A 20884-nucleotide genomic window follows, 5' to 3' on the forward strand; every position below is an offset into this window, starting at 1 on the left:
CACACACACACACACACACACACACACACACACACACACACACACACCCCTCTCTCTCATAAAGTCCTGTCCAAGGAAACACAAACTATCTGTAACTTACTCTCTTTCCAGCTCTTTCAGGTTCCTTTCCCTCCTCTGCAACTCTGTGGCTGGGATCTAGGCTGAGTCTTACAGGGGACAGACAAGCTGTTTATAAAAGTTCAGGAATGACCAGCCCAGGGGAGTGGTCAGGAGGCAGAGCAGGGAAAGTTATGTTTGGGCCAGTTTAGGAAAGGGCAGGCAATTTAGATCTGCCCAACTGGTTTCCATTTATTGGTCCCCTCTGCTCCCTCCCTAACTGTAACCCCACCCCCAGCCCTCAGCTAAGTGCCTGTTTACCAAAAATCTTCCTTCTCATGGTCACAGGTTGGGACATCCACCACCAGGGAGGCTGACCTTCAGTGCAAAGGGGGAAAAATAAGCAGAAGTGAGGTATCCTGCTCTGAAAAGTAGACAATGGTCTCTATTGAGAAGCCCTTTCCTTTCCAATAGATTCTTTACTAGCTGAATTATTTTTGCTGGATGTTGGTTCCTAATGTGGAAATAGGGTCTGCAGGTGACATTTTCTCAGATACAATGGCCATATCACTTTAGAGAGATAATTTTAAAAGCTTTAATGATGCTTTTAAAAGGAGGACACAGGGCAGGAGTACAATGGGTTTTGTCTTCCCTTTGAGGAGGCACCCTGAATCCCTCTCTTCTAACCTGCTCCAATCCCTTTTCCATCGTGGGATTATGGGATTTTGGGTTAAAAATAACCTGTAGTACAAACCTTCCGTTTTAAAGATGAGAAAACAGAGACGTGAGGAGCTGAAATGAATTGCACAAGGTCACACAGATAATAGGTAGAAATTCTGGGATTTGAGCCATGTTCACTGAGTCCAAAACTTCTTTCTACTGCCCAATTCCCTACACAAATGACTTCCTTTTCCGTTCTGGAGTGTTTGGTTTGAGGATCAGTTCTGTTTGAATAGCCACCCATTTTATTTTAATCATTGGTGTTTCTTTTGATGCTTGTGATGTATATTTGCTGATTTCAAGGATAACTCAGCTGATTTTGCAGGGACTGTAGCACTCCCCTCACCATTTGTGTTGGGTGTTCCCAGGGTAATGTGAAAATGAATAAGAAAGGCAGTTACATGCAGGAATTACACTTCACTAACATTTTATGGTTACCAATCATCTTCTTCACAACCTTTTGATGTAGATGAAATATTATTCCTCCATTTTACAGATAAGAAAAGTGAGAACATTTAGGACAAAAACATAATGCCCAATATCATGTTCTTCATACAGCTTAGAAAACCAGTCACTAAATTTTGGAGCCAGGAGAACCTTAGGAAAATGATTTAGTCCAACTCTTTCTCTTTACAGATTGGTGAAATTATGACCAATTATTAACAGTATGGCTTTACTGAATGGTTTAGGCATTGGATACCATTTGTGACCATGGTCAGATTACTTACTTCCCTAGACATCTGTTTCTCACTTATAAAATAGAAGAGGGTTGGACCAGACTACCCCTGAGGTCTCAGTCTACCATCCTGTGCTCTCATGACTCTGGATACAGTGTCCTTTCTACCACCACCTCTCGCTGCCCACAGAGTTTGTGGAAACTTAGTCTTTCAAGGCACCAATTCTCAACCCATGAGATGGGTTTCATATCAGTGTCCCTGCTGGAACAATTGTCCTTTATAAGATTGAAGCATAACCTTTACTGTAAAACATTAAGTCAGGTTCTGCCAATGAGTTAATGAAATGACTCTTAAGGGACTTTCTTGCTCCCTGATTCAGAGAAACTTTTGGCTATCTGGTAATTGCATAAAAACATTTTACTGGCCAACCAAGGTCTAACAGCAATGAGACATATGAGGGTGGGAATGACAGCAGGAGGAAATTACATACTTTCCTGGTAAATCCCAAGGATTTCCTAACCAAACTAAGGAAAACACACATAACCTTAGGGAAACGAGATCTAGAAGTAATGTGTCCCAAAAGTCTTAGTATGATTTTAATGGATTTAAACTACTCTGAAACTTTTGGGACACCCTGTATAGCTTCAAATCTCATACCTAACTTCTCTCTCTTCTATGTATGTTGTAACAACGGAGGATAGATTTGGACAGAGCCTACATACATGGTAGTTTCCATTATAAAAATAAAAGGGTTATAGATGATAATCTATAAATCAGATGGTGTCAGAAGCAACACAGGTCAGCTCTACTTGGTTGATCATGGAAGGATAATAGATGAAAGCAGGATGCAAAAGCAATTGCTGTGTGGTGACCTCAAGAAAGACAGTCACATACCAGGTGGGCCCAAAATATCCTTCAGAAACAAGCTCGAGTTGGGTTCTTCCGTGATTCCTGTCTTTGGCACTGATTCTATCTCATGCCAAAATGATAGAACCCTTCCTTTTCCCAATATTACAGAGTAGTAATAAGGGACTGACAGGTCCAGCTGAATTTGAGATCCAATATAGTTCTTCCTAGAGATATTCCCCTCAAAATCAGATAGGCAAGACTCTAGACAACATGGTCTGGGAGAAAGAATATTGAAATGCTAGTCAGATCTAGGTTCTAATTCTGGCCTTGATATTCACTAGCTATGTGACCACAAGCAAATCTGTTCACTTTTCTGGGTGTTGGGGTTAATGTAGGTGAGCTTTAAACTTCTAGTATTAGAGAAATAAATGCCAGTGACTGTGGTCATTTCTTCTCTCTGAAAACCCTTTGCCTGACTCTGAGATTTGATGGTTAGGAGAAAATACCACTTCCAAGTCCAAATACTGGAAGGGATCAGAGTCATTCCTCCACTTACCTACAATGATCAGAAAGTTTGACCCCAGAAATACTTCCAATGTACATGTGCAAGAGGAAGGAGAGTAGAATATGGTAAGCATGCTCTGGGACGAAGGGGGATACTTGCTTGCATTTTGTGCTCCTAACCTTTGATTCAGATGAAGTTCAAATGGGGAGAGCATGAGGGAGACATTTTCAGCATTGCTACTTAGCAAAATGGAAGTAAGCCAAAGAGAACAGGATGAATCTGACAACCCCTTGATTAGCTCCATGGTTCAAACCCTTCTTTTCCTTCCCAATGTCCATGTGCATGACCCCAGATGGATTCCATTTGACTGAAGGCAGTCCCAGAAAGCTGCATGCACTTACTAGCTCTGGAAAATTTGCCTAATTTCTCCTTTGCCTTAGCCCTTGTCTGTAAAGTAGGGATAATAATAATGATGACAATATAATAATAATAATAATAAAAATAACGATGATATTGGGACAATAATAGTTTACATGGCTCTATCACTTTGTAACTTACAAAATATTTCCTATATATTGTTATACTTATTCCTCATCACAACTCTTTGGATTAGAAAATATAAATATTTCTTTTTTTAAAAAAAATTATTTTAGGCTTAGATGCCAGAACACAAATACAGAATAGAGAAAAGAAACAAACTATATCCTAAACTTAAATATTGGAACTTAAATACCAAGTAAAAAAGAAAAAAAACATGTCATATGCAGATATACACATGCAGGACATAAGAGAGGATTTTATATGACAATAAATTTTCATTTCAAGGAAGACTGTATGATAAATAATACACTTTGTGTTGAGAACTGTCCATCTTTTCTTTGCTTCCTTGTAAGTTTTCTTTTATTTTTTGCTCTGCCCTTTTTTTTATTTTGTTCTTTCCCCCCACACACCCAGAAGGCTACAATTAAGTTTGTATATATTTCTCTATAAGTATAGATACATACATACATATATAGACATGTACTTTCCCAAACAAATTCAACTCCTGATCTTTATTTTTATGTTTGTGTATATCTCTTATTTCCCATCCCTCCTGCCTTCTCTACTTTAATTCTATCCACTATCTTGCCCTCCTGTTACTTACCTAGGATGCCTCCTCTATCCTCCCATTCCCATAAATCTAAACATCCTTCTATACCCCACTTTTGCCTATTCCTTTACCCTCCCCTCTAAAGATCCCCCCTTGTCCTCTCCCCCTCCTATGCCCCTACCATTTTATTTCTTCTGAATTTAGAAGACTTTTACACTCATATATATATATATATATATAGTTCCCTTTTAAACCCATTCCTGATGGAAGTAGGTTACCAGAACTACCAGCCCTCCTCCCCCATCTAGTTCCTCTGTATCAAATCTACCTCTTACACCTCATTTATATAAAATGATTATTCTTTTTAGGTGTTCCTAAATGATTTTATTTTAAAATTCATGTCATATTCAGGTTTTCCCCAATTTTTCTTATGAACTACTCAATTATTAATAAAAATCTTAGACATATATTTTACATTTTAATATATAAAAAATAAACGATCTGTCCTTATTGAATCCCTTATAATCAGTCTTTGGTATGTACCTTATATTTCTCTTGGCTCTTCTTGTATGTCAAATATTCTATTGAGTTCAGGTTCTTTTCTTAAACAAAGTCTTGAAAGTCTGACAGTTGATCAAAAATTCATTTTTTTTTTCATTCACAATTATGCTTAACTTTGGTGGGCATGATATTTTCAGTCAGAGCCCCACTTCTTTTGCTTTTCAATATATAGTGATCCAAGACTGTGGTCCTTTAATATCTCCACTGCTAGGTCTTGTATGATTCTAATTGTGGCATCATCCTAGTTAAATTGTTTTATTTTGTTGCTTTTAATATTTTATCCTTGAGCTGGGGGTTTTGGAATTTGACTATGCTATTCCTGTGAGTTTTCCTCATAGGATCTCTTTTAAGTGGTGATCGATGGATTTTTTCTATTTCTACTTTTCCCCCTTGTTTTAATGCTTCAGACAATTTTCTTTGATTATTTCTTGTATTATTGTATCAAGTTTCTTTTTTTGATCATAACTATCAGTTAATCTGATTATTTTTGTGTTTTCTCTTCTTGATCTCTTCTCCAAATCTGTTGTTTTTCTTATAAGATGTTTCACTTTCCCTTTTATTTTTCATTATTCATGTTTTGTTTAATTATTTCTTGATCTTTTATAATTTTTCTGGTTTACTTTGTCCAATTCTAATTTTCAAGGTATTATTTTCTTCCTTAAGATTATGTATCTCCTTTTCTAATTGGTTGACTTTCCTTTCATAATCTTTTTGTTTTTCTTAGACTATTCTTCTTCTTCTTTTTTTTTTTTTTTAGTTTTTCCTCCATGTCTGTCATTTGATTAGTAAAGTCTTTTTAAAGATCTTCTGTGAATTCTTTTTGGACAGATGACCTTTTGACATTACACTTTGGGGGTTTCTTTGACTTCAATATCTTCCTCTAATGACCCCAGTTTTTTCTATTCCCATAATGGCTTTCTATGGTTGGATTCTTTTTCCTTTGCCTGTGCATTTTTTTTTGCGCAATAGCTGAGTTTTTGTAATCACCGCTAGCCCTGGGGTGTGGGAGATGGTGCCTCTTCCCCCAGATCTTCAGTTCTCCCTCTAGCCTGAAACCAAAGCTAAACCTCCCACCTCCAGTAAGTACCCACAGCCAGGGGCTTTCTGCCCCACTGCTTCTGCATTCATTTGGCTTGTGTTGGTTCCTTCTCTTTCCCTACCACTCTTAGCAGCACAGCTGGGTCTGGCGTTCTGGTTAGCCGAAGTTCCCTTGATCTTCCTGGGCTCAGACGCCCAACTCCCCTCACTATACTGGGGTAGAAGTTCCTTTGACTGGGGCCGAGGCAGCTTCTCAAACCAACCAACCCCAGGGTTGCCACTTGTTATTATAGCGGACCCTAACCTGGAGGGTCTTACTCTTCTGTGAGATGAAACCTTTTCCTGGGATTTTTCTTTTAATCTTCTCAAATTGTCCCAGGAAGACTCCTGTAGCACTTTGTTCACCCTAAGGTTCTATTTTATCTCTTTTGTGGGGGACAATCTTGAAAGCTTGGAATTCTCTGACCTACTCCACCATCTTCCCAGAATCCTCTCTATATATTTCTAAAGCCCATTGAGAGGTGAGGAAAGAGACTCAAGGAAGGCCAGGGATCATTGTCACACCCCATGTAAGTGGCAGAAGCTGAGGAGCTAGCATCCCCGTCGACTTTCTCAAGTTCAGCATTCTTTTGTAAAGTAGGAGCCCCTTTCAGAGTGATCTGAGGATAAAATGAGATCACATTTGTAAAATGCTTCACAAACTTTTAAGTACTTTGTAAATGCTAGCTGTTGTTATTATTATTGTTGAAACTACGGAGCATATGTAGACATTCCATAATTTTAACTAGTTCTGATGCATTAACAACACTTTGAGGAAGGTGCTCTTTGAGTTTCTGTGGAGCCATTCAAATAGGCCAGTTCAAATCTGCCACAGTCTCTTTTTTTTTTTTTTGGAGGGGAGAAGGCAAGGCAATTGGGGTTAAGTGACTTGACCAAGGTCACACAGCTAGTAAGTGTTAAGTTTCTGAGGCCTGATTTGAACTCAGGTTCTCCTGACTCCAGGGCAGGTGCTCTATTCACTGAGCCACCTGGCTGCCCCCACGGTCTCTTTTGTCTCCCTTACTCTTAAGGGAGCTTGGTCGCTCTTGCTCACAGTTATCTGGTGAGAGGTCATGGGAAAGGCCTTGGGGATGTCTTCCCCTCTGAGGTCAGGCCAGGTGAATGGGCCCTGGGCCTTGGCCTCTGCACTTATTCTTTTCCATTCTAGGTATAGGGAGTTAAGTTTCTAGTTTTGTGAATTTTGAAAGGTCTAAAATGTATCATGGCCTCCCCACATTCCAAATACTGCATTTTAGAACCAGTGGTACGCTGATGCCTCAATGAACAAGGAGTGACCTATGAGAATACGCTTTAGGACCCCAGCCCAACTGGGGAAGGTACAAGGACTCATCCAAGTTATGCCCAATGTGGGCATGAATTTGATGGAACCAATGCTCTACAGGAAATGAATTATGTCATGAGTTTACCCTGCCCCACCTCAAGCCTGAGGTGGTATACAGGAGAGTATGACCTTAAGGTATAAATTGAACATATCCACATATTTGTTCTTGCTATATCTCTGAAGTAAATATCCTTTGGTCAAAGTAACTAGATGTTAAGTAGTTAAATGAAACTAGAGTGCTAATTGTGGGCCCCTCAACAAAGCTGTTGGGGACTTAAGCCGATGACAGTAGAGAAGGGATGCCCTAATCTTTCAGAGTACCCTACAATCTTGATGGATAGGACACACACACACACACACACACGTGTGTGTGGTATCTATAGATTACAATAAAGCAAACCAATACAATACTGGAGGCAGCTGAACTGTGATTAATTATAATGAACAATTTTGGATCTAGAAAATAGAAGTTGTAACACTTATCTTTCCTGTAAATAGGGCGGTGGGAGTCTATGAATGTGGAATACTGCACACATTGACACAGTGTCAGGTTTGGTTGATTTTTTCAGCTAATTATATGTAACTTTGTTATAAAGGAGGGTTCAATAGCAGAAGGAAAATAATATATTGAAAACTGACTTTTTTATATTGAGAGATAGAGAGAGAGGAAGGAAGGAAGGAAGAAAGGAAAGAAGGAAGGAAGGAAGGAAGGAAGGAAGGAAGGAAGGAAGGAAGGAAGGAAGGAAGGAAGGAAGGAAGGAAGAAAGGAAGGAAGGAAGGAAGGAAGAAGAGATTGCATCTCTGAGCAGGGCTAGAGAAAACAGATAATACAAATAGCATGCAAATAGGGTTCTGGAGATAGTAAGGCAAACTTTCTGGAGCCTAACACATTATATCTTCTTTGAAAGAGGATGGGTTCTACTCTTTGGGGTGGAATATAAATATAAAGGCAGTAAGAAAGTTAGCAGCCACAATTCTGACCTGGCAGGCTCAAGAAAGGCCCAAAGTTCAATCCCCTTTCCAGCAGGATAATCTGAATGGAATGTTGTATCATTTGCTGCTGCTTCATGAAGTTCTGACCCTTCAGAGTTTAAAATCCCAAGAGAGCAATTGTTCCCGGAACCCATAGGAAAGGAGTTCTTTACCAGTGGTTTCTGGAATAGCTGACCGTTTAGATGCTTTAGCTATCACACAAATAGGGTGCCGACTCTCCTTCTGAGAGAATTGTTAGTTGGCTGTCCTTTGGCCTCTTGACTCACTGGCTCAACTACTCCCAAATGCCTCAAGGAGGTAAGCTTAGTAATTGAACTGAGGCAACAGCTCGGTCCTTCCAGGACTTGGCAATTTTCTTTTAGTACTGCTTTTCCAGAAAGTCTTTTTTTTTTTTTTTTGTAATCCGAAAGTATATTCCCCTGCATTCTCTCAATGAGCTTTTATTAAGCACACATTCTATACAAGGAGTGGTGCACTGGAGGGCACATAGAGACAGCATAATCTGTGCTCTTGATAAGCTGTCTTACGAATTGTTCGGGGTGATATGCCCCAAGACAAGAGTTCAATATTCAGTTCTTCACTACCTAGAAATAAGACAAACAGAAAGTATTTGTGAAACACTTTGTATGTACACAACACTCTACTAGGCATTGTGGGAGATACAAGAAGTATATGACATTACTAAAATGTAAGCCCCTTGAGGGCGGGGACTATCCTTGCTTTTTCTTTGTATCATCAGTGCTTAGTACAGAATCTGGCATATTTAATAAGTGCTTATTGATTGATTGATTATCCCTTCCTTTAATAAGCTTGGGTTCTTACTATATAACTAAGACTTACACATATAAAGCATCACAGTACGTTCATTCAACAAGTCATACTGAGGCTTTACTGTGTGCCATCATTGCATTAGGCAAAAAAGTGGATTTGCAACTCTAGCTGCATGTAGAGGTTAGAGTCTACTGCGGGGTGGTAAGATGGCAGGTAGGTGGTGCAGCAGACAGAATGCCAGGCCTGAAGTCAGGAATATTTATCTTTCTGAGTTCAAATCTGGCCCCCGACACTTATAAGCAGTGTGACCCTGGGCAAATCACTTAACCCTGTTTGCCTCATTTCCTCATCTGTAAAATGAGCAGGAGAAGGAAATGGCCAACCATTCCTGTATCACGGCCAAGAAAACCCCAAATATGATCATGAGAGTCTGGGACAGCTGAAATGATTGAATAACAACACAACAAAAGGGTGGTAAGAATAACGTATCCACACAAACAATAAGATAGGCATGCTAAGTCTATGAGAAATAAAACATTACAAAGTTATTAAATGCATAAATGAAGATACTTGGCAATTTTTTTCAATGATATCAAACTATTCATTGCTGCTCAAATCCATCTCTTTATTACCAATATCCTGGTGGTATTCTGTGATCTTAAATCATAAAATACTGTGATTTCAGAGACTCAAAATTTTAAGTGATTCAAAGGGCAGTAAAGTAACTGGGAACGGGTTGGTGTTTAAGTTGGCTTCATAATATTAGCAACAATGACTTGAGTGGAAGAAATATCATGAAACCAGAAAAAATGGGGCCAATCAGAGACAAGAGATCGGTGGCCCCAGGGCTACCTTGTTATTCCTGAGATTTTGAATGGGACCCTTAGACAAGGGGTTAGTGCCCCCACCCCATTTCTATTTGAGTGTGATCCCACTACTCTAAATTATGACTAATATCATAGGAATAGACCAAGAAGGGAAAAAAGACAGTAACAATGATTTATTTTTCCAAATTTCCTAAGCATCATTCAAGATTTAGCAAGTTGCTTTTAGTTGGTTGTGTTAAGTAGTTGTGGTCATTGTGTATTTTGTCTTTTATTCATAGAAACAAGTAGGATTTACAAATGGAAGGGACCCTAAAAGTCATCTCATTGAAACCCTTCCTTTCCCAAATGAAGAAATTGAGGCCCACTTGCCTAAGGTCTCAAGGGTAGTAGCCAGTGTGAGTCCAGGGTGGTTTCCAAACTGCTGAGCACGTGGGCTGCGTTGTTTTTCTGTTCTTCTGTTCCTCTTATGTCATAACAGAAAACAATAAGAGATCCAACTGTAGTCCAAGAGTTCTTATCTCTAGGGCACTCTTTACTAATCAGGCAAACAACTCCTTCTGCTCTCCTTTGATCCGCCCACTCTCTTCAGTGGAATTGCCTTCAACATTCACATGCATTGTTTTGCTTTGTAGTCATTTCTATCCACTAGAAAAGAAGCCTTGCTACTCTACTGTAAAGTGCATGATTATGAGCGTGCCTAATAGAAATGTTGTATCTACCCCATTGCCCAGTTCAGTGCCCTGCACACAATAAGATCTTGATAAATGTTATAGGAAAGAAAAGAGTACATCAGAGCATGGCTGCTGCTACACGTTTTGATATGACTCTGAGTCCAAATTCAGAGTGACCATCTCACTCAGTGCTATCCAAAGAGGCTATCTCCCTTAACAAAAGGATTTGTTCTGTAAACTCGGACTCAGTCTAAAGACTGTACCCAAGGACCTAGAAGGCCACATGTGGCCTTGAGGCCACAGATTCCCTACCCCTGAGTCCTAGTACATAGTAGGTGGTTAATAAATGCTTGTTTCTTTTTTTTCCAAAAAGACACCATGAATTGTCATGAAAGGCAGTCGGATATGGTGGAAAGGATACCTAATCTAGAGTTAGAAGACCTGTTTTGAATATCCTAGCTCTGCTGTTTATGACCTCTGTGACTTTGGGCAGGTCTCCAACTATTCTGGGCCTGAGTTTCCTCATTTATAATTCAATTACATTTATCAAGCAATTATTCAGCACCTACCAGGTACCAGGAACTATGTGCTAGGCAGACCAAGAAAAAAAGGAAAATGATCCTTGTCATCAATGAGTTCAAATTCTTTTGTGAAGAAACAACATGTAGCCTGCTAAATAAATACAAGACACAGGAGGGAAGTTCTAACAACTCACAGAAGATCTTGTGCAGAGGTGGAACATATAGGGATTTCAAGAGGGAAAGATGAGGAGAGAGAGCCTTGGGGGCCATGGTGAGTGGAGGGGAAACCACCCAGGCAAAAGCATAGGGGTGGGAGAAGGACTGTTATATGTAGGGAGGAAGAAAGCCAGGAAAATGAATAATGTCTCTTCAACAACTAAATCTATGATCCCATGAATATACAATATTTATTGGTTCTTAAAAAACAAATTTCCACTGAGATTACATCTGACACAAATAATGTGAATTATTTTTTAAACCTTACAAACAAGTTGTCAGTTGCCCGCCTATGCTGCCCACTGAGCACCACAACGCATTTAGCATTATCTAATCGTTATTCTAGGGAGAAGTTAATTTTCATTGAGCTAGATATGTGTCCCATGACACTTGAGCTGGGATTTCAGATTGCAGTATTATTCTCCGTCTGGCTGCATTTCTTCAAATTCTTCAAATGCTCCAACATTCTAGCTGAGGAGAGTCAGCCTCAGAAACATGAGTTGGGCCCTGAAAAGGATTCTGGAAATCCTGAATTTTTCCTTGCATTTAAACCAGTTTGGGGTTTGCTTTGGAGGCTGTATTTTGCGTGTTGACAGCGCCATTCTGCTGAGGAGAGTGGGAGGATGAAAGGAGAAAGGAAAGAGTTGTTTGCTTGATTAGTAAAGTATGTCCTAGAGATAAGAATATTTGGAACACTGTGGGATCTCTTATTGTTTGCTGTTATGACATAAGTCAGAACAGAGGAACCAATCAGAATGTGTATTTACTTGCAGCAGAATGCAGGCTAGAAATGTGAGACCGGGATTCAAACCTTTGTATTTTCTGATAACATCTTGGATAGAGTTCATATTTTGTTGTTGTTCAGTCATTTCAGTCATGTCTAACTCTTCATGACCTCATTTTCCCTCATTTTCTGGGCAAAGATACTAGAGTAGTTTGCCATTTCCTTCTCCAGATCAGAAGAAATGGAGGCAAACTGGGTTAAGTGACTTGCTCAGGGTCACACAGCTAGTACATGTCTGAGACTGGATTTGAACTCAGGTCTTCCTGACTCCAAGTCCAGATCTCTATCCACTGCACCACCTAGCTGTTCATAAGATCCTAGATTTAGAGCTAGAAGGGCCATCTAGTCCAGCTCCTTTACCCCTTGTTTTACCGAGTAGGAAACTGTGGTACAGAAAAGTTCAAAATCTTGCTCAGAATCACACATACACTAAGTGTCTGAGGTGGAATTTTAACGCATGTTGAGTTTTTCCCCCTCTAAGGCCAGTGCTCCATCTACTACACTAGTAGTATCAAACTGAAATAGAGGCAAATCCCTGCTGGCCACGTATTGTCATAGAAAACCACAAACTGGCATTATCTGTGTTGCATTGTAATTTTACTTATTTGTTAGGCATTTCCCAATTAATCTAGTTCAGGTTGCACTTGTGGGTGTATACAACAAGTTTGATACCTCTGTCCTACATCATGCTGTCTTGTCCTTTTACTCTCACTTCTCTTTTTTTTTTTTTAAAGCAATTGGGGTTAAGTAACTTGCTCAAGGTTACACGGCCAGTTGTTTCTGGGTGTGGTGCTGAGTATCTGAGGCCGGATTTGATCCAGGTCATCCTGACACTGGAGCTGGTACTCTTACTCGCTGAGCCACCTGGCCGCCCCTAAGCAATTGGGGTTAAGTAACTTGCTCAAGGTTACACGGCCAGGTGTTTCTGGGTGGGTGCTAAGTGTCTGAGCCCGGGATTCGATCTCCAGGTCGTTCTGACACTGGAGCCGGTGCTCTTACTTGCTGTGCTACCTGGCCGCCCCTCTCACTTCTAAAGTAACAGTAGTAATAATAACTCATATGCAGATAATGATTTAACGTTTATAAAGTGTTTTCCTCACAACTACCTTATAAAGCAAGCAGTACAAATATCATTATTCCCATTTTACAGAAAAATTAGAGTCACAGAAATTAGCTTACCCACCATCCAACAACTCATAACTGTCTAAGGCAGGATTTGAAAACTTGTCTTCCCCTCCAATTCTAGTGTGCTATCTACGGGGTCACATTGTGCCCCCTGTTAAAAATAACTCACATGCATAATACTATTCTTTAGTGTAAGGTTGTGCCCCATTTGGACTTCAGCAAAAACTAACTATGGGCAAAACCCAGCAACATTAAAATGTAAAAGGGAAGCCCTTTCAGATGGAAAGAAAATATTTCATACCCTGGTAGGAGTCTTAGACTTGAATAACTCAACTGTATATAAAAATGGCCAGCAAAGACAATGAATAAAATTGATTAAGGTCACAGACTGCTTTGTCCCCAGACACTAATCTGCTTAAAACTTTGACAAGAATCTGAGAAATACAATTGATCAATCACCATAACTAAGGGTGAAGTTCCTTATTGAAGGAACCTGAAAGAACTGTGAAATAGTGTAGACTAGACAACTCCCATCTCCTACCTGGAGGTGATAATTCTCAGACCCTCGACCCTGAAAGAGTCAAAGAGAGGAGGCATCTGACAATCGTAAGCTAAGGATTTCTGCCCTTGTTGAAAAGAGCACTGTTTTACTCCAGCGACAAAGAGTACAACACTCAGTCAAACCAGAGACTAGAGGTGAGAAAGATTGCAGCTGCCTTTCAAAGATGAAGATCGGGAAGTCCAATGGATTGACGCATGTATTAGAGACACTGAACCCTGTGAACAGCCAGTGGCTGCCCCAGACTAACCTAGCAGTGGAGGGGTAGAGTGATCTTTGTGGGCCAGTCCAACAACAACCGAGACCAATGAGGAGTTGGCTCAACAGGTGAGTGATATTTATCCCAGTTCAACCATGAAGGAACCCATCCAACCAAGGCACCATTCCCCTCCAGGAGCCAAACCAGGCCAGCAGTGACTCATCCATAACCCCACTTGCAGTGAACTGCACGAGAACTCTTAGAGAAAAAAGGACATTAAAGTCCTCTTGTTTCAAAGTTGCAAGTTGTCTTGGCTATGTGTGTTCCTTACATATGTGTCTCACTGTTATTGTACTTTATGTGCTCACTCTTTCCCCTGGACTCTGTGAGTCTGTCTTTGTGGGAGAGTTAGCACTAGTTACTTTGAGAAATGCTTTATAACTACTGTTTCTGCTATGCCATTTGAATAAATGTCTTCACTAAGATCTGAGTCTACTGACTGATTGTTAATGTGAAAAACATCAGTGGGGGTTCATGAGCTATAGTGTTAGAAACAGTCACTCATGAAGTTCCCTAGAAGCAGGGGTAGCAGTAGCCCCTCTGAGAGTGTGAGTTGGGGGAGTGGACCCAGGGGAAGTACTATAATAATAATTATATCTAAAATGTGCATAGTACTTTAATGTTTTGCAAGATAATTGCGTACTTATTAGTTGATTAGTCAGAGAAATAACCTGTGGCAAATGAAAGAATACTGGGCTTTGTCGTCAAAAGTTTTGAATTCCAGTCCCAAGTAAACCCTTACTAGCTGGGTGACCTTCAATGAGTGACAGCCTCCTGAGCTTCAATTAAAATGAAGTAATAATACAAGGTTGTTATGAGGAAAGTATTTGTAAACCTTAAATAACTATATAAATGACATATTATAATTATTTAAGCTTTAGAAAAACACTGTGACATAGATAAGGCAAGTATTAATATGTCTATCTACATATAAGAAAAGTGGCCCATACATGATTGATTAGAGCCATTCTCCTGGATTAGACAGTGAAGCTGGATATAGGAGCTTTTTCCTGGGCTCAGAGGAAGCCTTCTAACTCTGTCCTATTATCCCATTAGCATGATCTAACGGAAAGAGCACTAGATTAGGAATCAGAGGACCTTGGTTCAAATCCCAGCTTTGCTATTTATTACCATCTTTGTGATGCTGGACAAATCTTTTAACTTCTCTGGGCCTCTGTGACTTGACCGGTAGAAATAAGACTATAGGGTAAATGATCTCTAAGTTGTTTCTCAGCTCTAAATTCTAGAACAAAAGAGGCAGTAGTGAGGTAGACAAGAGGTGCCATTGTTTTGGTCGGCCTCTGAAAGCAACAAGGGCAACATGTGAAGCAATGAGAAACAGAGGACAGACTCAGATGGAGGTGCCTAGGGCTGGAGCCCATGGCGGGAACATCATTTTATAGTTTTACTTGGGCCTGGATCTTGGTGCCGTCTCATAGGTGTGATGTACAGGCTGCTTCTTTCTCAAAACCAATGAAGGTCTGGATTTTGAAACAGAGGAGTTGTTTAAAACTATGGAGGCAACGTTAGGCTGAGAGAGAACCTCTAAGTAACACCTCCTTTCCTATTCTATAATTTGAAGTGTGCCCTTAATGGCTCCCTCCCAGGGTACCAACCCATTCTGTGTTGCAAAGTGTATTAGGGATAATGAAGGAAAACTGAAGAAAGTGCCTAATTTTGCCATGGACAAAGAAGTTTTCTTGGCCACCTGTAAATGCCTTTTAACGGTATTTAATCCAAATGTTTTGATTATTTTTAGCATAACTTTCGCCCCAGGAGACTAATGAAGTGTTAACAGTGTGTGTTAATTATGTGTTTTTTCTTTTTCCCTTTGGTTGTTGTCTTCATTAAAGCTAAGGCTCTAAATCCTATTTGCCACCTGAAATTCCAAAGGTTCCACATTCCTCCCCTGACCTTAGCATCTTTTAGTTCCCTGCAGTTCCAACAATCACGTAATCTCATTTGTTTCCCCCCGTGGAGAATCAGATGAGAATGACTTCCACACTTGGGAGATTTTGGTTAGTTCCATTTTAATTCTCGTCTAATTTTTAATATTCATGATTTAGTTGGTAGCTTTGATAGAAGAGGCAGCTTCATATCCTCAGAGCCCATTACCAGCCCCTGCTAATTTGTCATTGTCCAAGGCAGCTCATCCCCCATCATCAGAAAGCTGCAACTTTGCCAAAGAAAGCTGAAAATCTGGTGGTGGGAGGGGGGAATAGAGCTTTTATTGCTTTTTACAAGCATTTTAATTAACAAAGGAATTGTGTTGCATACACATTACTCTGGTTATTTTAAACTTCTGCATATGTTATGCCTCTGTCCTAAGCAGCAATGGATTCCACCCTCAAATAAACTTTTCCCAGGAAGAGGTATTCAACAGTCTCAAATTCAAAATACAGTCTGGAGAAAGAAAGTTTCTCATGCACTGGTTCATGGGACCCTAGAACTCAGAGCTGGAAGGAAGGGGCCTGATAAATCAAGCACTCTGAACCCTTCATTTTAATGGTTAAGGAAACTAAGACTCAGAATGGGCAGGTAATTGGCCTGTTAACAAGGAATAGTGGAAAGGCAACTGGATTTGGAGCTAGGGGACCTGTTTTCAAATCTTTGCTCTGCTACTTATTACCTACCACTTGGGTGACAATAGGCAAAGCCCTTAATTTTTATGGACCTTTGTGTTCTTGCCGGTGATAAGTGGACATAGCATGTGATCTCTAAGTTTCCTTTCAGCTCAAAATCTAGAACAAGAGGGGCAATGGTGAGAGACAAAAGAGGAACCATTGTTCCCATGTACCTTTTAGTAAAGTAAGAGAAACAAGATAGAATACTAGAAGGAGGCTGGACCCAAATAGGTCCATGATCCTTGATCCTAATAATATATATGGCAGGTAATTCCTTACACGTATGTAATCCCTCATCATTCTAACAAAGTACCGCTCACATGTTGTCTCATTGATGCTCACTCACAGCAACTCTGGAAGGAAGGTAATAAAGATTTCGAGTATTGGTCCAGATCTTAAACCCCCTCCACCAAAGCATATCAGCAATATGGTTATAACTTACAGTCTCAGGGAGTTGTCTGGAGGCACTGAGAGGTTAAGTAATTCATCCTGGGTCACGCAGCTGAAGTGGTTCAGAAATAAGGTTGTTGGTTTTTTTTGAGGCAACTGGGGTAAAGTGACTTGCTCAGGGTCACATAGCTACTAAGTGTCTAAGCTGTTTTTGCACTCAGGTCCTCCTGATTTCAGGGCCAGTGCTCTATCCACTGGTGCCATCTAGCTGCCCCCAGAGGCAAGGTTTTAACCCAGGTCTTCCTGACTTGGAGGTCATCTCTCTAGCTGTTATATGATACTGTCCCACAGTTATAATTTATGTCAGTTTTACAGATGAGGAGACTGAGGTTCAGAGAGGGTAAATAAGTAGCCTACAGTCATGTAGCTACTATTCCAAGTCAGTGCTCTTTCCTTGATAACACGTTGGCTCCAGATCATTCATCATATTGTATTGCTTTGTAGAGCTGTTATCTAGCAGGAGCAATTTTCAGGTTAAAATTCTGTTGTTTGGAAGTTTCCACATAGTCAATTCCTTTTTTCCCTTTGTAGTTTTTGCCACTTGTTTCTCCTTTCACTCAGTGATGCAAAATCTTTAACACTATGAGCTAAAGATGGAGAAAATAGTCCAAGTCAGAGATGTCAGGGCTGGGCAACCTCCACACAAGAAGCTGATAACTAGGCAGAATACCCAGGGGTGGGAAACCTTCCCACTGCCTGGGAGCACATAAAAGAGCAGATTATTCTACAGGTCACTGAGAGAATGACAAATCAATCTCCAGAGTAATCAAGGCTTGGGCAATGGCTTATGATGAAGAGGAGACATGGGCCCTTCCCTTCCCCAACTCAACTCCTATTGCCCCATTGCCAGTTTCCATCAGGGGCAGGATTCCCAGAGAGCTGGATCCTGACTTTCATATGCACACCTCTGCTGGAAATATTCCAGAGTCCCCCTCCACTCTGACACTTAAATCAATTTATTTCTTGTTGGGGGTCATCTGCCCTACCGTTACTCTCCAAGCTGCCCAGGGGTTTGCCATCTGCCCTTTACTTTCCTTGTCAGAACCTAAACACTACCTGGTCTTTCCATCTGCCATGAACTGAACATGAACAGAAGTCTTCGTTTATATGCTATCTCTTCCAGTTGGGCGGTTGAGTTCCACGAGAGCAAAGATTGTCTGTATTTTCTATTTCTGTAAGTGATTATGCCAGTAAGTGACTAATAAATATTTTTCTCTTCTAGTCTATGTTATTAGAGGGGAAGGGGGGAAATACTGTACTCTGTATATTAGCTTGTTTTCTAGAAACAATATTTAATTCATTGTTAGCCTATTAGCTAAACATTTCTAGCTTAAAGATGGCCAAATTAGAGTAGTTTTTCACATGGTTTCCAACATGACTGTCTACCTTAAGACATTATTAGGTAATATTTATAGGAATCCCAAAAAAGAAAAATCACAATATGCAAAAGCCAGAATATGCAAAATTCAAGAACTGTTAAGCAACAATCCCATTCTCTCCAGGACTATTCTCCTTCTAAAGTAAACAAATAGAATTCTTCCTTTCCAAGGATTACATAATCCTTTCTCAAAGAAAGGCCTTTTTATACTCAACCTATCACCTACCCTTCCAAGGGACTTTTTCACCAGGAGTCTGGAAAAGTCCAGAGAAATATTCCTTAATATGTCTAGTTTTACAAAATAGGAGATTTTGAACTTGCTTCCATAATTTGGAAATACTGGGCCAGATCCCTGGCTTGGAAGCTATTTGTGGTTCATTGCTGAATTATTCTATGACTTTACATGAGTCACTTAACTTCTGTGTTTCAGTGTGCCCATTTATGAAACAGAAATAATAATATCGTGTTCCTACCTACCTCAAAATAATATTATGAAATTTAAAAATCAAATTGTAAAGGATGTCATGCTCCTTTGAGAAAGGTACTGGATAATCCACTGCCAGGGTTCTTTTGCAAGACTGTAAACTCCATGAGGGCGGGAATGTTATCTTATTTTTCTCTTCATCTCATACAGTAGTGATTCTCAATACTTATTTGTCAACTTGAAGTTTAATATTATCAATTAATGTCCCAAGTAACTAGCACAGTTATCTCTTCATAAACAAAATTAGAATCATTTTGAGGGAAACTGTGAATCTGCTTTTGGTATTTCACAGAGACATGATTCTAGTTAGAGGGCTCACCTCCATTGGATTAGGAAGGTCATAGGATTTAGAGCTAGAAGGGACCTCTCAGATCATTTATTTTAATTCCGTGTTTCACAGATGAGGAAACTGGGGGCCACAGACATAAATTGACTTTCCTGAGGTCAACCAGTTAGAAAGTAAGCAGATACCTACTTCCTGACAGTGGGGTGATGGGATAAGAATGAAAACTGAGGCATATTTGGGGGGTCATGGCCAATGTGGGAATTTGTTTTGCCTGACTGTAAGATGAATACAATAATAACGGGGTTTTGTTTTTCTTTCTTGGTGGGGGGAGAATGGGCTCATGACAAAGGATTCAGGATCTATCTGCAGCTTCTTGATGCTTCCCAATGATCTATTTGTGAAGGTGGACTGGAGAGAAGTGGAAGGGAGAGAAGGCAGATTTTTGTTAACTGAAAAAAACAAATTTTAACTTTAAGTAATTTTTTTTTACAAGACACAAAGCCAAGATGGTAAACCAAATCCTTTGACTTCAAATCCAGTGCTCTATCTATCATACCATGTAGAAATGGGATAGCTGGGGAGTTCTGATCCCAGTTAACAGCAACCGGGTTTTTGAGAGGCAGTTTTCATTCAATCAACAAGCACTTATTAATAGATTACTATGTTCCAAGCACTGTGTTGAGTGGTGGGGATACAAAGACAAAAATTAAATAGTCCCGCCCTCAAGGTTCTTACATTCAAAGAGAGGAAACACATAAGCACATAAGTATATTCAGAACACACACAATCCTACAAAACTGCTGAGTGGTGCACTGCATAGAGTGCTGGGGCTGGGGGCAAGAAACCCTGAGTTTAAATTTGGCCTCATACACTTGTTAGTTGTATAACCCTGGACAAGCTTGCCTTGTCAGTCTCAGTTTCCTCAACTGTAAAATGGGGACAATAACATCACCTGCCTCCCAGGTTGTTGTGAGGATCAAATGGAATAATATTTGTAAAACACAGTGCAATTCCTGGCATAGAGCTGGCTTCCTTCTTCCCTTTCTTCCTTCAGGAAGGGGTGCACAAGCAGCTGGGAGGAGCGGGGAAGGCATTGTGTTCCTACACATCTGTGTCATTTGAGCTCACTCTGAGTTTTCTAGCACTAAAAGAGCATCAGATTAAGATTCAGAGACCTAGGTTTGTTTCCTGATGCTGCTGTCTTTTCTTTTGTACCATGTATGATGATTTTATTTTATTTTTTAATTTTATTGATGCCTTTTGGATTTTGCACCACAGACATCTCCTAACTTCCCCACATCACCTAAACTCTGCCTTATCCCCAGAAAAACAGCTCTGTCTCTTTGCAGCTCTGTGACTTGAGTCATAAGACTTTTTGCACCACTGGCCTCAAACAGTTTCTGTGAGGTTGAAATGGGACCATGGTAATCACCAGCATGGATGTAACCCCTTAAGGTATATAACGTGATTTACATGTTGCCTAATTTGATCCTTATAACAACTCTGGGAATTAATTAATTATAACAGTAATAATACCAGTTTAATAGAACTTTAAGGTTTACATAGAACTTTCTTTACATGTGTTATCACCTTTTATACTTAGAACAACCCTGAGAGATAGGTGTTTTTACTGTCATTATTTTACAGATGAGGAGACTAAGGCATAGACAGGTTAAGTGACTTGCCAAGATCACACAACTAATAAGTGTTCAGTCATTTTCAGTCATGTCTACCTTTTTGTGACCCCATTTGGGATTTTCTTGGCAAAGATACTAGATATTGGTTCTCCATTTCCTTCTCTAGCTCATTTTACAGATGAGGAAACTGAGGCAAACAGGGTTAAGTGACTTGCTCAGGGTCATATAGCTTGTAAGTATCTGAGGTCAGATTTGAACTCAGGAAAATGAATCTTCCTGACTCCAGGCTCCACCCCTGTCCTAGCAGCTACTAAGTACCTGGAGTAAATTTGACCTCAGGTAGGTGCTATCATTATCCCCATTTTACAGATGAGGAAACTGAGGCTGAAAGAGGTTAAGAGACTTGTTTAAGGTTACCTAG

The 20884-nt window shown here is 40.0% G+C and overlaps 1 protein-coding gene across 2 annotated transcripts in view; it reads right to left on the bottom strand.

Annotated features, from left to right (window-relative positions):
- The window catches only part of SOD3 (superoxide dismutase 3), a 93253-nt gene that overhangs the window by 2070 nt on the left and 70299 nt on the right, over window positions 1-20884 (bottom strand). Inside the window, exon 2 of one of the 2 annotated variants that reach the window (XM_069073833.1) lies at window positions 101-163. The gene's annotated coding sequence lies outside the window, so the exon portion shown is untranslated. Of the gene's footprint in view, window positions 1-100; window positions 263-20884 lie in introns of those variants that run through there. The other variant, XM_069073824.1, reaches the window with a different exon arrangement.

Source organism: Petaurus breviceps, unplaced genomic scaffold (assembly GCF_028583685.1).
Source record: "Petaurus breviceps papuanus isolate PSGF00001 unplaced genomic scaffold, PetGlider_PUasm1.0 140, whole genome shotgun sequence".
NCBI classification, from domain to species: domain Eukaryota; kingdom Metazoa; phylum Chordata; class Mammalia; order Diprotodontia; family Petauridae; genus Petaurus; species Petaurus breviceps.